Below are 18,396 nucleotides of genomic sequence, written 5' to 3'. Positions count from 1 at the left end.
AGCTGCTGGGTGACTTTTGGTTAGTCCCAATTCTCTCAGAGCAGTTCTCTCAGAGCTCTCTCAGTCCCACCTACCTCACAGGGTATCTATTGTGGGTAGAGGAAGGGACACTCTGAAATTCTGAATGAAGGGCAGGGTATAAATCCAATCTCCTCCTCTTTTCATGCACCAAGGATACTAAACATCATGTTCACAGATGAGCACCCTCACACAGCCTCTTGAAAGAGGGAGTGGAGTGCCACTTTTTCATACTTTGACACTGATCTGGAGCATTCTGATTTGGAAACGAGTCAGCTGAAATCTGCAAAAGGGCTGGAGGGACAGGATCCAGCATAAAGAAGGACTGAAGCGCAGCAGGAAAGATCCCAACAATTCATTCTGGTCTAAATCTGCTCATTAGATCTCAAGATGCACAAAACCCCCAAAGTACAGCCAGAATAACACAAGCACCACAAAAATGCTGTGCTGCCATTTTGCTACTTTTTAATCTGATTTATTCATTCCTTGTTGAAAGAAGCTAATTAACAAGCCATCATTTAAATAAGCGGTAGAGAGAGTGTTTGTAACCTTCACTTTATTGAATTGAGACAAATTATTAGCCTTTGCATGTTAAATGAAACAGAAGCATCCAGGAAAAAAACCTAAATTCAATCTGCATAAAGTAGGTACCTGCTGTGAAAATGAAGGCAGTAAGGACTGATTCACTATCATCCTCAGAGCAACCTACAGAGCTGCTTTCTATGGAGGGTGGATAACCTCTGTCACAGCACTGAACAACAAATGTTAACAAGCCACTGGCTGGATATGTCTATTTTTTTCCTCCAAGGCATTAATGGGTATAAAGTTAAATGCAATGAGAGCCTGGTCAACTGAGGAGGGATCCAAAGTCACATTCTGAGTCCTGTTGAGGACTCAGAATTTGGGATGAAATAGTAGGAACGAGCTGTTATTTGTAGGTAACTTTCATTGGCAGTAAAACATGTTTTAAAAACCTGAATAGGCCAAATAATCCACACAATGAGGTAAGAATTATATGTCTTCTTTGAGGCTAAAAATAAATAAAATACAATCCTACATCAAGCTGTAGCATCTTGGCTCAAGCGGAGTCGGTTGAAGCTGAATCTGACGGAGGTTCTCTATCTGAGCCGAGGTGGCCCAGGAGGGGAGATCCCTTTGCCGGCTCTTGATGGGGCATCATTAATACCAGCCCCTAAGGTCAAGAGCTTGGGAGTGCTCCTGGAGTCCTCTCTGACAATGGAGGCCCAAGTAGCAGCCACTACCAAATCCGCCTTTTTTCATCTTTGACGGGTACAGCAGTTGACCCCTTTCCTGGAGCACGACGACTTAGCAATGGTGATCCACACTGCGGTCACCTTGAGAATAGATCACTATAATGCTCTCTACATGAGGCTACCCTTGACCCAGACTTGGAAACTACAGCTAGTGCAGAACGCTGTCGCATGGTTGTTAATGGGGCTCCCTCAATTGGAGCATATTCAGCCAGTGCTGAAAGAGCTGCACTGGCTAACTATTGTGTTCCAAGTCCGTTTCAAGGTGTTGATATTGACCTTTAAAGCCCTTTATGGTCAGGGGCCTGCCTATCTATAGGACCACCTTTCTCCACATGTTCCCCAGAGAGCCCTGCATTCATACTTTATACAAAACCTACTGTCCATCCCTGGACCAAAGGAGGCCAGGCTATGCTCCACACGGGCTAGGGCCCTCTTGGTGGCAGCACCAGGAATGTGGAATGCCCTCCCAGAAGCCATAAGGCCCCTGTGGGATGTCTCTACTTTCCGCAGAGCCTGCAAAACTGAATTCTTCCAACAGGCCTTTAACATCTAAACCGGGAGAGGACTGCCACCCCACATCGCTAAAGAGCTATGATTACTATAGGATCACTATCAGGAAAGAAAGAGCCTGCCATAACCAAGTTGTACAGCACCATGGAATGTTTAATTGTAATTGTATTTTATTGGTTTTAAACTGTAATTAAATGTCTGAACTGATAGCCACCTTGAGTCCACTTGCGGAGAGGGCAGGATAGAAATTCAAAGTAATAAATAATAATAAATAAATAATTCAAACTCTAGCAGAACAAAAGATGGATCTTATGACATGCATAAATTATGCTGATTAAGATAATTTTGCATAATTTATTCTATATTTTACCTACTTTGCATCATTATTTATGCTTTTGTGGTGGGTAGGGGTAAAGAGTTATGCATGGCACTGACAAGAAGTCTGTTTCTGACTGGTCCCAGTCATCCAACATCTAAGGACCAAAACAAACAAGGTGTTAGGAGATCCATTAATGGATTGTTCAAGCATTTATATTTGTAAACAGCAGCTATGGGAGGTGTGTGTCATGATTTGAATCAGGGCCACAGAACAAGGGGAAGGTTGTTTTAACTTTTGTCTCATGACTTTTTCCAACTCCCATCCCATCTCTGGTGCTGGGGAGAGTATCCAGACAAAACACAGGCAACCTACATGTTCCTTTCAGTCCAGGAAACAACAGCTGGAGGGAGGTTTGAGGTCAGAAAAACAGTGCATGAGGAAAGTGTTGAAACACCCCTTTTCCCAACTGCACCCCAAATGTGAATCAGCCTCTCTCCATATCTGTCATTGAAAATTTAAATTAATGGGTGACCATTAAAATCTCTCGGCAATTCATTTACTTTGGTCCTCATTCAACCTTCAATCTGGCTTCAGAAATTCTGACAAAGGGACAGACTGGCCATTTAACTTACAAGGAAATTTCCCAGTGGGGCACTGCCGTAGGGAGGCACTGATGGTCAGGAACAAGCAGAGCCCAGATCCAGTAAACTCTCCCTGAGCCACAGAGGCCACTTGGCCAGACCCCTCACCATCAGCAGCAGTTGGTGTTAGCTCACCAGTTGTCTCCTCCTGCACTGCACTGCACATCTCCCCAGTTTGGGGGATGATACAGTGAGTGAGCTAATGGCCCTGTCAGCCCAGCTGAGCTGAGTGGCCCTGTAGTGCTGGCCTGTAGCACTGCCAGAGATACTCAGCCTGACTTGCTCTAGGGCTGCTTTCCCTTCCTTTTCTATTCCTGTTCTGACAGATATTCCCCATAAACTTTCAAGTATATGTTTACAGTCACATGGGCTAACAACACTGTTACTGAAGCAAAAGAGGAAGTTCCAAAGCTGCACTCTGTTTGTGATATGACATTCTCCATTGCTGCTGTAAAAATTATAGTCTGAAAAGGATTTATGTGGCATGCTGAATTTCATCTTTGATAATTTATTCTCCATTCTGTTTGTGACGAAAACCACAACTATTCAAATCTGTCCATCATTCAGGGTTCTTCATGAGACTACACAATGGCTCCATGAAAATTTCAGAAATCGCCATTAATTTCAAGAGTATTGCTTATACTCATTAATCAGATTATCTCCATAACAAACCTGCAATAGCAGAAAACTTCAAATGCACACTATTAAATTCAGGCTGATCAATAAATGTCCAGGTGGAACTGCTCCAGGTAAGTGTTATAGGAGAGATGCAGGATGCAGAAGCACTCTCAAGTAGTGCTTGGCATACCATCTTCTGCAGCTTTGCTGTGCCATCCAGACTTACAGTGTAAGCAGGAGGTGGATTATTTGGATCCCCGGCAGGGGGGGCAGGGTTGGCAAGTGCTAGGGCCACTACCTAGTGCAGGATGTCTGGTGGATGGGGGAGGGGACTCATTAGATGCATGAGCTGCATGGATGGGCACCCAATTGCCCCCCATCATTAGCCTGACCCTGTCACTTGCCACTGGCCCCAAAGGGTGAGGTGCATACTCTGGCAACACCCTTCTGCTGCCCTATGCCCATCCTGAAAATTGTTGAATTTTTTTTAATGTACTGAAATCATTAGAAAATCTCTTGCCATCTTGTTTGGCAAATGTCATTACATTTAGGAAGGTATCTTCTTATCTGATCATTGCATTGTACAAACTGGAAAGCTCACAAAGCATAGTCACACAGCTAAATTTCAGTCTCTAAGGACAATCTGCTGCTGACCAAGGAGTCACCAGTGATCAACAGAAGAGCTTCAATGGGAAATTCTAGCATGAAATTGCTGATGTACAATTTATCAGCAAATTGGTACTATTAGTTTAGAACTTAATTGACATCAGCGTCTTCTTCAGTTGTTTGTTTAGCACTGCAGCCCTAAGACTGCAAAATAGCCAAGTACTGTGGCTTGAAATATAACTGTACCTATGTTGTATAAATCTGAATTTTGCATATAAATGTCACAAACAACACTTTTCATGGCCTTTTGGCCTACTGTTCACAGCTTTCCCCCTCTGTTCCCATGTATGTGTGACAAAGCATGTCTATATCCACCACCTCAGGATAACACTGTGCACATCTGATAAAGTGGGCTTCAATCCACAAAAACTTATGCCACTAGAAAAACAGATGTAAAAACTGAAGGTGCCACAAGATTCTTTTTAAGAATTCTGCCATCTAATTGGCACAGAAATTGTTTTCCATTTTGCAACAACTGAGATTTATGAGCTTTTTCATTCATATGGCTTAGCCTGAGTTCAGGTCACAGGTCAGGCAAAGCTGAGGTGTCCAAGAGGCACAGTCAAGCAGTCCAAGAGTTACTCATGAACAGAAGTCAAACAGAGCTGAAAGCTGCTGTCAGAAGCCAGTTCAAGGGTCACAAGAGTGAGGCAGGTAGAGATAGGCACAGACCAGAAAAATGGAGGTCTGTGAAAGTTCATGGTTCATGAATTTCACAAATGATGAACTTCCACAGACTTTCCTGGTTTACGAACCAGTTTATGGTCTGTGGGGATGGGAAGTGAGCTCAAAAGGCATTTAAATGCCTCCTGAGCCCACTTCTGGATTGCATTGCCTCTAAGCCTCCTGAGCTCACTGGTATCATGCCATTCAGAAATGGGCTCAGAAGGCATTTAAATGCCTCCTGAGCTCACTCATAGTGTTCCAAAGCATGTCTGGACACCAGCATGTATGGCCTGTGGGCCACTCCAATGGACCAAATGCACTGCCTTAAAAAAATCATGGTCTATGGGTAGTCCGTCAAAAACACAATGCATGGACTAGGCAAATGGACCACAAACCAGCCCCTGGTCCTTGTCCATGCCCATCCTTAGAAGCAGGTTCCAAGGCTCTGGTCACAGAGTCAGTGGTAGAATGGCTTGCTGCTTCCACAACTAAAAGCCTCCCTTGGCTGGTTTTTATAAGTATGTGCCTAGGGGTCAAATTTGTAGCCAGCTGCTCAGGAGTACTTCTGCAGCTACTCAAGCAGCTGGCATTGAGCCAGGAGACAAGCACTCTGCCATCTCTCTTGTAGTTCTACTCAGTCTCTGTCTGTGGTGCTCAAAGGGTGTGGGTGATACTGGAGGGCTGGGAATAATCAACTTAGTTTCACCTGTCAACTCAAGGCTGGAGTAAATCCTGACCAGCCAGTAGTTTGTCTTCCTGGTTGTGGGCTTCTGTTGACTCAGAGCTGGCTACACATGGCTTCTCTTCTCCTGAAGAGTCCTCACTGAGCCCTGGCTAACCCATCAGAACTTGATTGCTAAGCAAGGTTGGCCATGGTTAGTACTTGGATGAGATAACACCAAGGAACACTGAGGTTGCTATATGGAGAAAGACAATGGCAAGCCACTTCTGCTTGTGTCTTGCCTGAAATGCCCCATGGATGGGGCTGCCATGAGTCATTTGAGAACTGATGATACATTCTTCATCTAGCTCATATGTTACATTGCTCAACTTTCATGCTTCAAGAAAATAACAAAAAATGACCTGTAAGCACACTTTATTGTGCAGGAGGGCCCGTGGCTCAGTGGCAGAGCATCTGCCACTGCTTGGCATCCAGAAGGCCCCAAGGTCTATCCTTGGCATCTTCAGTTAAAGAATCTGGCAGCAAGTTATGTGAAAGACCTCTGCCTGAGACCCTGGAGAGCCACTACCAGTATGAATAGAGAATACGGACCTTGATGGACCAAAGGTCTTTTTTGGTGTAAGGCAGATTCATGTATTCATGTGTTTACAAAAGAGACTTTAAAGCGGAATTTACCTGCATTGTATGGTAAGAGTATGTTCCTTCAGTCATAATGAAAGGTGGGAGATGAGGAAATGTAAGTGTTGATCACTTATTCCCCTGTACATTCTCATACTTGGGGGGAAATGAATCCATCATGGTCACAATAAAATGGAACAATGCATTGTCACCATGTGAGTTAAAAATCTTCATGTGAAAGTGTGTGTCTAGAAAATCAACATGGTTAAGGGTAAGTTTAAGAGTCTGTGGATGAACGGTGTGATAATGACTATAAACCACAAACGACTGCTTATATTTATTTAGATACATTTATACTTTAAGTACATATGCACAGTGGACACATGCATACTGGCCTTTCTATCAAGCACATACTGCCTGCCCCACTGACTCCCCATTAACATTGTCTAACTTTTCACAAGAATGAAAGGAAAGCTGTACCCCTCCCAAGGTACCAAGCATGTGCCTTAAACTCTCCATCTCTTTGCAAACCTAGGCATGGTATTTTGCCCTCCCAAAAGCTATATAAAAGCAGCACTTTGCCTTAATGGTGCCTGTGAAATTACGAAGATTAGTAGTTCTATTCTTCTAGTGTGCTGGCCAATCACATTTTTGTGTTGGTTTTTTCCCCATCCGTAATAAGTTACTGCTGTCATATTGTTCCAACATCTTAGGCCGTAGGGCGGCATTGTATCTCTCAGCCATTCACTGATCCTAATACTGTTGGCTAAAGACTGTATTTAAAGGCAATATAAACAGTTTGATCTCTAAAATACTCTTGATCTATAATTTCTATACATAGTTTCTCAACTTTTATTTTAAAACAATTAGCCAAAGAGCTCTTTCCCCCCCCTTGTGATATTTGCAGCTAGGCTGACAGTAGCAGCAATTAAACCCCATCTGTTTTCAGGGCATGAATAATAACAGTTGACACTCAACTTCTAATACCATTCATGGGAAACCTGTTAAACACAGAAACTTGTTGCAGCAAATATGTGCCCTTGGGGCTGGTCTGTGCCACCCGCACACATGGAGCTTAGACGCATTAGTACCAATGCTAAGATTTCTTGTTTCCTTACTTTGGAGAATTTTCCTCCTTCATCTGGATGTCATTAAACAGCAACATTTATAGCAGCAAACAATTTCCTTCTGATATTAGCAAGCAAGTTTAAAGTCAGATAGCAAAGATTCTGTCAGTGGCAGAAGACATCAAACGAGCAACCCAGCAAGATGCATTGCCCTGTCCAATCTAGACTCTTTTTCAAAAATCAGCTGAATATTATTATGTCAGTATAAATACAATAATGGTATGTGCAGCAGGTTGCCTGAAGTTCCACCTTTCATTAAAAAATAAAATCTCTAGTGCCTTTCATTGCGGAGATATAATGGAAAAGCCATATCTCCGCAATGAAAGGGGCTAAAGAATTTTTTAAGAATTTTTTAAAAATTAAAACTGGGGACTCAGAGAACCTGCCACACATATTGTTATGATGTTATACCAGCACAGTGATACTGAATTGCTAAAGGCCCTGGTGGTGCTATGTGTGTGGAGAATGGCCACTTAAAATAAAACATGCTTAAAAGATTAGCACTCTTGCAATATTTTGTTTATTTAACAGTCTCTGATAACTGACACCTCTTGCTCTGAATTATTACATCAAAATGGAGACAATGTCTGTGCTGTAGCAATCTTGAGTATGCTGTTCAGATGTGTCTCTGTTAAGTTCCACACCTACTTCTGATTTTTTGACATTAATTACAGAAATCTCATTGTCAATGCTTTGAGACTAAGGCACAGAGGAAAACATTAAATGGCTGGGCATTGCAAATTTTTGTACATAAGTTGCTTCATGTGCTGGTCAAGTACATGTGAAGGTACCATGACATAGAATTAAGCTATTTGTTTGTCTACAAAACTATAGTCTTCCCCAGAGAAATAACTAAATCTCCTAAGAGGCAGTGCAAGAATACAGAGACAGCAATGTATAGTGGTCATTTATCAGCTTACCTATAAGGGAAGCCTAGGTTAAAATCCCCAGTCTACAAAGGAAATGTGCAGGGTGACCTTGCTCTAGACACACACACTCAGCCTCATCCAGCTCACTGGCTTGTTGTTATTCCTCATCTAAATAATTCAAATTGCTTTCCCACTAAGAAAGACTGGATCATGAAGGCATAAATACAGTGAAAAGGGGGAGGCAAACCCAGTTGCACCCAAGGAGCCCAACACAACATAAACTCTCCCTCTCTCTCTGTAGCAAGGCAAAACTTTGTTGGCCCAAAAGGTGCTTTCTTTGTATCTCTCATGTGCAATAAAGAGAACTGGGCATAAGAAGCTCTCACTCTTTTCCTACCTCCCTCTCTCTTCCTCACCAGGTGACAAGGAGGGGAAGGAGTCTCAATCAATAGAAGGGAGGCTTGGCTCAGTAGCTCTGCTGTGTGATTGAGAGAATCTAGCAAAGAAAGCTCTCCCTCCCTGCTTTCCTCTCCAAGGAAGGAACCTCAGCCAATGGAGAAAATAGAGGCTTTGCTCTGTAGCTTCTGTGTGATTGAGGAAACCTGGCAAAGCAAGCTGTGATGCAGAAGGAAGCAGACAACAGTGAGTTCCTTGCAGGCCTGACAGAAGCCCTCTGGCAGCCTGACTCAGCTTGTGGGCTTCATGTTTGACACCCCTGTTCTAACTGCTACACCACACTGGTTGCTGTTGAACAGTAGCAAGCAGTCAGGCCTAGCTGACCCAGTTGGCATCAACTCACCTAGTGTTTGCTGCCAGGCCTAGGGTTGTGAACCTCTAGGTGGGCCTGGAGATCCTCCAGAATTACAACTAAATTCCAGACAACAAAGATCTACTCCATTGGAGAAAAATGGCTGCTTTGGAGGGTGGACTCCATGGCATTATACCATGCTGAGGCTTCTCCCCTCCTCAAATGCTGCACTCCTGACACTTCACCAAAAAATCTCCAGGAATCTCCCAATCTAGAGCTGGCAACCTTAGCCAGGCCTGACCCCACTGAGTCCTTCTTCAAAGGCCAAAATAGGCCTGGAAAGGACTCTGCCCCCTCCCTGCCATTAACTCACAGAAACTGAAGTCTAGAATCATTTGGAGTACTGTGTGCAGTTCTGGTCGCCGCACCTCAAAAAGGATATTATAACATTGGAGAAAGTCCAGAAAAGGGCAACTAGAATGATTAAAGGGCTCGAACACTTTCCCTATGAAGAAAGGTTGAAACTCTTGGGGCTCTTTAGCTTGGAGAAACGTCAACTGCGGGGTGACATGATAGAGGTTTACAAGATAATGCAGGGGATGGAGAAAGTAGAGAAAGAAGTACTTTTCTCCCTTTCTCACAATACAAGAACTCGTGGGCATTCGATGAAATTGCTAGGCAGACGGGTTAAAACGGATAGAAGGAAGTACTTTTTCACCCAAAGGGTGATTAACGTGTGGAATTCACTGCCACAGGAGGTGGTGGCGGCCACAAGCATAGCCACCTTCAAGAGGGGGTTAGATAAAAATATGGAGCAGAGGTCCATCAGTGGCTATTAGCCACAGTGTGTATATGTGTGTGTGTGTATATATATATATATATATATATATATATATATATATATATATATATATATAATTTTTTTTTTGCCACTGTGTGACACAGAGTGTTGGACTGGATGGGCCATTGGCCTGATCTAATATGGCTTCTCTTATGTTTTTATAATCCTGTGGTTACCTAGCAACAGCCACTGAGGGACTTTTTAAAGCTGCTGGTGCTCCTTTTATCATTTTCAAGTTTTTTTAAAACAACAACACACATCAGTGTTTTTTTGTTTTGTTTTTAAGATTTCACATTTTTCTGCAAACCTGGGGCCCTTTACAGGTTCACAGAAAAATCTGAGTCAGAAAATGCAGTCTTTCCATAATAACATTCCTTAGAAAATGTCTTCTATAAGCTCCTTGCCATTTTCTCTCATCAAACTTTCATAAGTACCCATGATTAAGAATTCTCTGTCCAGAGAGGCATTCACTTCCTTGTTTTCTTCAGTTCACCAGGCCAAGATCTTTTTGTAGATCAAGAGTTTTCCAAGCTCCTAATTTTGTTGCTGCCTGACGCTGCTTCCATTTTTGATCTTAACCAAAAACATCTATTTAATATAGAAGATGAATCCCAAAAATTTTACCTTGGGACTTCAGAATGTGGCTTTTAATTCTGGTTACCAGCACAAGGCTGGCAATGGGGGGAGGCTGCCAGTGACATAATGACAAAGCTGGCAATGTTCTAGCACAGGAGTCCCCAACATGGTGCCCATGGCCAGCATGGTGCCTGCTGACATCTTTTCTGGTGCCTGTCAAGTGTTTTTAGAAAGTAAGTGGGGCCAGGTGCAATTTTTGGGCAGCAAGACTTCTGACTGGTCACTGGAGGTTTGACTGGGCATGCAGATTTGCAGCAGCTGCCACCACAGCATGAGGATCTTCACTGTACAGCTGAAGGGAGTTCAGGCAACCATTTTGTGGCTGTCTCCACCACCTGTGGCAGATATTTTGTGCCAGCCATTTTGTTGCTGTACCCACCATGCCATGTCAGAATTCCAAAGCTGCCCATAGGGTCCAAAACGGTTGAGAACCTCTGCTCTAGCATTTAACCACAGAATTTTGACCAAATGCTAGAGTGTTGCCAGTGAAATATGGATGTCACTTCCAGTCACAGTGGAAGTGATGTCAGCATGTCAGGATGTTGGCAATCATATCCCCATCTTTCCCCTGCTGCTCAGCCTAGTGGAGACTTGAAAGGTCTGTTGGGTCCCCACCAGATCCCTCATCCCGAGTAGGAAAATGGCAACACTCCTTTCATACATATAACTTTTCTTCTGCTTTCTATTCACATACACCATTCATTCACACATGGCACAAATAGCACAAGAAAGTATTAAATGGGCCTTTGAGCCTTATGTGTGAAAATACCCTTGGAGTGTGATAGGCTGAGTGCTGAGCAATTGAAGATTTAAAGATATCCCCTGCATGAGACACCTGATAATTGAAATAACCTTGCTTTCTTTCCTGGGGATCTGCTTTGCTTTCCTAGCTGAGCTGGCAGAAAGGACAGAGCTCCAGCAGGGAGAATGTGCAAATGACATCCCACTTTCTGAGTACCAACACACACAGATGGAGAGAGGAGGTTAACTGGTGAGTCATGTCGATCATCCCAAGTGCTGTGGAAAGGAAAATCCCCCTTATCATTGATCCCATTGCTCCTTCTTGCCAACTAAGGATATGGCAAAAAACAATCAAGGGCTATGCAAACCACAGACAGAACTGCCCACTCACCAGGTGTCTAGAACCTAGCGCTTCACAAAATAATGCAGTATATGCAGATAAACAGCAACACCCTTTCCTCCTTTCTCTTATCCTTCCATTTCCCTGGAAATTCTGGGATTAGCCAAATCTACCCCTAGCAAACCCACTGGCCCTGTTCCTGACAAACTCTACTACTTTTAATATTAATCTTGTTTGCTAAAGACAGCACCTGTTTCTATGGTGACACTTGCAACCCAGAACCTATTCATCAGCCAATAAGAGGGAATTCACTGATAAAGTCAACCAACAGGGGAAAAAAACTGCTTGCAAAACCCTCGAGAGACGGGTGGTCCTCTGTTGCAAAGAGCTATTCTCCCCTCCCTTTTACTGGAGGCCTGGTCCTTTCAGAGAAAGGTGCAGCAATTTGTTCCTCCCTCCACACAGCTCTACACAGATATAGACACACAGAGAGAAGATTAAGAGATCATCGCTGACAAAAACAGCCATGCTCTTAGTGTCACAGAAGCAGCTTGCTAGCCTAACATCCTACTGGGGCATGCTTTTCACACTGCTGCCGTACTCACAGAAGGAACAGCTGTCTCCATACCATGTTCCCTCACTGAACAGATTGTTTCCTTTACCGTCCCTGCTGCTTCACCTTCAGGCATCAAAGCGTCCTTAATGAAAACACCTGGAGCGCTAAGAGACAAGGCTGCCTGCCTGTACCCTGCACGGGCACTGTTGGGACATCATTCCACCCATGTACGTTTGAAATAAATCTCGTCGTGGGCTATTCTTTACAACCAGCCATCTCAAAAGTAAACAGAGTCTTGGGTAGTATTGCTGGAGAAACAACTATCAGGGAGGGAAGAAAGCCTAGCCATTTATGTAGGAAAAGATGGGAACCAAGCTTCTTCCTAGCTATTAAGGTAAGCATGAAGGAAAAGAAGAAGCAAGACCGAGTGCTTAGCGGGGAGGAAAGAAGCTCCACAGTAACTTTTATGGAATTCACTGCTACAGGATGCAGTGATAACTGCTTACATAGGTCTGGTCTACACACGTGCTGCTGAATGAAGGGGCAGTGTTAAATGGACTGGACCTCTTCGGGTATTATCAGACTCCACTGTTCCTTTAGATTTTAAAAAAAAACCCTCCTTGCAAACAGAAAAATAGCAAAGCATCTGGGAAATTTTTGCCTCCTCTCTTTGCTTGCCATGCTTCTTTTCTAGTTAAAGAGCATGCTTATCAGAGAGAAGCATGCCGAAAGATGAACCTCTGTACTCCTCCACTTGCAATCTGAAGACTGTCACCTCTGCATTCTTCCACGTTATCCCCACAAATTCTCCCAAAAGTATAAATCTGTCCTCCGATGGCTTTACTTATGTATTAAAGGGAATAAGATAAACTGATGGTTTTTCAACAGCACTAGCCATCATGTTCTTTTATCTTAATGCAATTTTTACAAAGGTACAAAATCCACAGTACCACAGCATATTTTAATGTCTTCAAATCAAAAACCAATCCACATCAAAATCAGGAGGGGGATATCCTTATTATTTTTTAAAAAACCCCAAAAATCAGAAGGGGGGAGGAGGCTTCAGAAAATAAGCCACTATTACTAAATATACTTACCACATACACAACCAAAATAAACTATCACAACAAAAAAGATTCATACACCCTCTTCTCCAGATTATAATGACTAGCCACAAATCCATCAGAAGGGTTTTGAGGAATCTGACGTTTCTGTATAAAATTTGTCATATGAACTAAGTCCATAACTTTCACCCACTCAGCAATGTTCCAAAGTTTTACAAGGCAATTACATTAAAAGAGGGTGGGGTGGTTTGAATGATTTCACCATGTTGCTTTAGTATTTTACAACTATAAATTGATGGATTGTTTAGCAGCTATTAACCATGATGTCCTTGGGTCTTATATGCCCTCCTCTGTCAGAGAAAGGGGTTTCCTTGATATGATCCAGAGAATTCTTACATTCTAACCAGGTTTCTGGTTTCCCAGTTCTCAAGCTTCTGCCTGATACACTGTACAGGGCTTCTCAGTTGCTTAAGTGGAAAGCCAGACAGTGGTTTGTGGACATTTTCATCCAGACTTCAACTCCCATTGTTTGTGCAAACAGAGTGTTGCTCTCTGCAGTCAATTATTCTAAGGTAGATTTTTCATCCCCCTTCCTATGTCTCAAGAAGGAATGTTCATGCAGGAATTCTCTGACAGTCATTTTCTGTAACCTTATTTTTTGAAACCCCATTAATGAAAATAAAAGTTAAATTAGCAAATTTCCAAACAGTATGGGTTTGCTTCACTTCTCCCTTTTACTGTCAATGATTTGGAAAGAAGGCAAAATATACCGTACTTCTCTCTCCACTTTATTCTTCCCAGTGAATTAAAAAAGTAAACATTGTTTACTGGATCTCTATGAAAACCAGTTCAATCTCTGTCTAGTTACCTGATCCCTACAGTATATGCAGGATAATGTGATGAATTTATTTCTAATTTGCTGCATTATCTTTTGAATATTTTAATGACTCACTGAATGAAGTAAAAAAAAGCTATTTCAAATGAACAATTATGCTGCATTAGAGTAAAGGCTGATTATATTTAAACACTGCTTGCATGGATAACGGGACATATCGACCTCCCGCCTTTGAGAGCTAATTTGGCTCTTATCTCTAAATAATTTTACACTGCAAATTACCATGAAAACCTAAAGGGCTTTAAAAACTGTCATCAAAAGATATTATTCCACTTTGTAACAACATTTTTTAAAAAATATACATTATTTTGAATTGAAGTTAAAGCACCCTCTCCCCAACAATTTGAGAAACAGTGTCAATGGTGATAAGCAGTGAATGGTGAATTGTGTGTAACAGAAGGCATTCAATAGATTAGGCTGTTGAAAGTTACAACAGGATGGGGCAAAGTTCTGGCTGAAACCCTACAAGACTGAATTCAGCTTGAAGAGTTTTGGGGTGGTGCCAAAGTAATGCAGCACAATGACACTGAATATTTTGATGCTAGCAAGCCAAGTCTTATCTGCAGGGATGGCCTAACCTCCATTTTGTGGACAGGCAGGGGGGAGGGGAGAAGAGCCTGGCATCTTGGTCAAGGTCATATGGCAGATCTGGGACAAGAGAGTTCAAGAATAGCATATGTGAGGTCAAAAGGATTTTGACCTTTATCTCCCTATTCCTCTTCTAAATAAATTCCCATTGATGCATCTTGAATTATCAAAACCTGCTTACTTTCTAACACATTGGACTTTTCCAAAGAACCACTGGGTACAAAATGTTGACTGGCAAGATTGTTGGCTGGTGTTAATCATATGGAGCACATCTTACAAGTCCTAAAAGAATGACACTGGCTTCTGATTCACTTCCAGGTCTAATTCAAAGTTGTTGAAGGCTCTAAGCCGCATGGGACAAGGGTACCTAAGGGCAGATTCCTTCCATAAGAACTCCTGTGCCACTTTTCTAGATGCCTGAGAATCAGAAAAGGCACTGGGGAAAAAATGTCTTTCCTTGGCATCAATAGCTTGACTGGCTCAGTGCCAGGTTAATGGCTATGGGGAGAGAATTCAGTTGTGATGCCACCTGTATTGGTCTTTGAACATCAGTCTTTTCTGCAATTGGCCATTTAAATTCTTCTACAGGTTTTTAATGCTGATTTTGTTGTTACAGGCCTTTTAAACATCTTTTATGTCGCTACATCTAGTTTACTGTGTTCAATAAACATTGTATTGCTGCTGGTCATTTTTAACTGCTATTGACTGATGTACATTTCATTGTTTTTGCAGAAACTGGGAACTGTCTCGGTTTTGGATGTAAATAAAGTGAGTAAAGTAATAGGTCTCTTCCTAAATACAAGAGCACAGGGCAATGGATCTTCCTGATAATCACAATGCCACTCCAGTGTAAATAACTAAAAACAAAGTTTGGCAGATAAAAGCATGCAGCAATATTAGATTAAGAAAGAAAGAAGGGATTTGTATAAGCAAAAGCCTCTCAGTAGACAATCCATTTAGTGGAACTTCCCAGAGACAGCCCACATGATTTCTATGTGGAAAAGCATGATATTCACAGATAGAAAAGTAATTTTAAGCCCATAAAATCTTTATTATATCTCAGATACTGATATAGGTTAACTCTCATCTGTGTCTTTTCCAGGTTTTCAAAATATGTTTTAAATATAAATGGAAGTCAAAGACACACATATGTTCATGCATTTTCTGTTTCTGGTTTGAATTTGAGCGGTTCTGAAAAATCAGGTAAGCACATTTCTTCCCCTCTCGATTATAGACTTGTAGCTGTGAAGAAAAACTGAACTACCACAATGCCATTTAAACAGATTTGTTTTCCAGAGGGGAGCACTGTATTGAATTTCAGACTTTTCTTGCCTGCCTCAAAAGTTATTTTTAATTACTATAATTAGCAAGAGCTAACACACCAGAAAGATCTGCATACAGAAGGAGGAACACTGGCTCTAGCGTTTTTGTGATTAATAAATTAATAAATATTGAAATTAATGAGAGACTTTCAAGACCCCATTGTTAAGGAATGCATAAGGATTCCCATGAAAGAATTTGTATAGGAGTAAAATTGTACACAAGCTGCTACAATTATTCTGAATGCTTTATTTCTTCAGCCAATTATGAAAATCATGGAAAGTATTAATATCCAATTTTAATTTGCTCAATATTCCCATTAACAATAAAAAAGTCTAATTAAGGTATCTGTACAAAAAGCCCTTGGCAGTAATTTCAGAGAATAATAGAGGAGAACAACTAGATATTTCTTTTTAAATGCAGGTTGCAAATTAATTGATATCTTAATTAGACTTTAGTACCGAGATTATTAGATCAAATGAGAGCTGAAAACACCTAAACTTTTAAACATATTATAAAGTACAAGGAGGCATAAAGAGAAATAAGCAGCTTTTTTTAAATGGTGCTTCCCTGAAGCTGGTAACACATGGTGAGAAAGGTCAGAGACAATGCAACAGAATTAGTGGACATAAATAGTAGTAATAGCTGTACTTCTCTTGTCTTTTATATTGCATTTCCTGGCATTTAAAAAAACCCCACTTCTGAATTAAAGTTCACACTACTCTAGTCTGACAGAACTATGATTACTTGGAAACACAAAGTAAAATTCCCTACCCAAGTTTGAATGATAAGTTAGTGACAAGCTCTTTTCAGATGATCTCTAGGGGTAGACTGAATGTATATATGGGGAGCTGAAAAAAAAGAAAAGAAAGCCTCCCTCCCCCATCGCTTCTAGATCTAGTTATGTTCACTTGAATAAACGTATATAAGGCTACATCCATGCATTCAGAGACTCCAGTTCTCAATCATGTAAGCAGGGCTTTAAAAAAAAACACCCCAAAACCCAGAAACGCACAGGAACGCAGTTCCAGCTGGTTTGGCATCAGGGGGTGTGGTGTGTTATGCAAATGAGTTTCTGCTGGGCTTTATCTGCAAAAAAGTCCTATGTGAAACAATGGTGACATCAGAGGGTGTAGCCTAATATGCAAATGAGTTCGTGCTGGGCTTTTTCTTCAAAAAAAAGCCCTGTATGTAAGGAACAGCTGTATTTTTACATGCTTGCAATTGGCCCTATACACTAGCTCAAAAAAAAAAAAATGTACATGGGCCAGGGACCAAGCCTGACTTGTTTCCTGGCTCACACAAGCATATTCATTTTATCTCTGTTTGAAGAGGGTTACTCAAAAAAAAACCATGTCAAAATTACCACTTATAACAAAACAGATTTTTTTTTTCACGGAAAGGAAAGGAAAGGTCTCCTGTGCAAGCACCAGTCATTTCCGACTCTGGGGTGATGTTGCTTTCCCGTTTTCACCGCAGACTTTTTACAGGGTGGTTTGCCATTGCCTTCCCCAGTCATCTACACTTTCCCCGCAGCAAGCTGGGTACTCATTTTACTGACCTTGGAAGGATGGAAGGCTGAGTCAACCTGCATCCAGCTACCTGAAGCCAGCTTCCACTGGGATTGAACTCAGGTTGTGAGCAGAGCTTAGGACTGAAGTACTGCTCTGGATCACGGGGCTCTTTTATTTTTTTGTCAAACAGGTATACAAATTAAACAAAAATTTAAATGGGTTTTTAGCCAAGTCCAGGCTTTTAAAGCTTTGGAAACAAAGGAGCTATGCAATCACCTATGGCCAACCCTGGGGATCCTCTGATCTGCAAGAGAACCAAACAAAATTCTCCCTGGAGCTGACATGCTATCATATGCCTTGGGAACTAGATTCAACTACACCTGGATCTAGTTCCTTCCCTTTTGATTTGAGCAGACATTGAGACCATCTCAGGCCAAGAGGAAGATAAGCACTTTTCCATTGTGTCTAAATCCAGCTCTGATACACACACAGACACTGAAACATTTGCCTTTTTAATGCCATTTGTACCTTTTAAAAATTCCTCAGACCTGCCCTAGGTGCCAAATTTGGCCAAAAAGGATAAAAGGAAAGGTCACCTGTGCAAGCACCAGTCGTTTCCGACTCTAGGGTGATGCTGCTTTCACAACGTTGGCCGAAAAGCAAGATTACAAGTAGAAACAATAACAACACACACAACAATAATAAAATAATCCATGTCACATGGGAGATCTATATTCAGATATCATGTATTTTTAAACTTTCGAAAGCAGCTCATTTTGGATTGGTGCTTTATGTTTTTCCTGTGCTATTTCCCCAAAAGAAACTGGATCCTGAGCCTTGCTTACTGCTGGAAATGAAAAAGACAAGCATAGTATGGAGGCCTGTCTTTCTTTCCCAACTTGTGTAGTAGCAACTTCAGAGAATGGTGGGGAAATACTGTGGAACGGAAGCTTTGTTTCACTTACCATGAAGCTTCTTTCTCTGTGGTCCTGGAGTAGGTCAGTCCTTACTGCTGGGAATGTAGCTCCTCCTCTTCCAGGATAGGACCGGTTCAAATTTGATCCTGGAGAGGAGAGGCTTATCCCCTGGTTTCCCAGTCACATCCAAGCCTCGTCTCCCATCTCCACTATTTAAAACAGGGAAGG

The 18,396-nt window shown here is 41.8% G+C and overlaps 1 protein-coding gene across 1 annotated transcript in view; it reads right to left on the bottom strand.

Annotated features, from left to right (window-relative positions):
- Positions 1–18,396, bottom strand: part of PEBP4 (phosphatidylethanolamine binding protein 4) — a 332,206-nt gene that overhangs the window by 170,842 nt on the left and 142,968 nt on the right. The window lies entirely within an intron of this gene.

The sequence above is a fragment of the Heteronotia binoei genome, chromosome 12 (genome assembly GCF_032191835.1).
Source record: "Heteronotia binoei isolate CCM8104 ecotype False Entrance Well chromosome 12, APGP_CSIRO_Hbin_v1, whole genome shotgun sequence".
Lineage (NCBI taxonomy): Eukaryota > Metazoa > Chordata > Lepidosauria > Squamata > Gekkonidae > Heteronotia > Heteronotia binoei.
The sequence above is the reverse complement of the archived record's forward strand: the minus strand, read 5'-3'. Positions and strand labels throughout refer to the sequence as shown.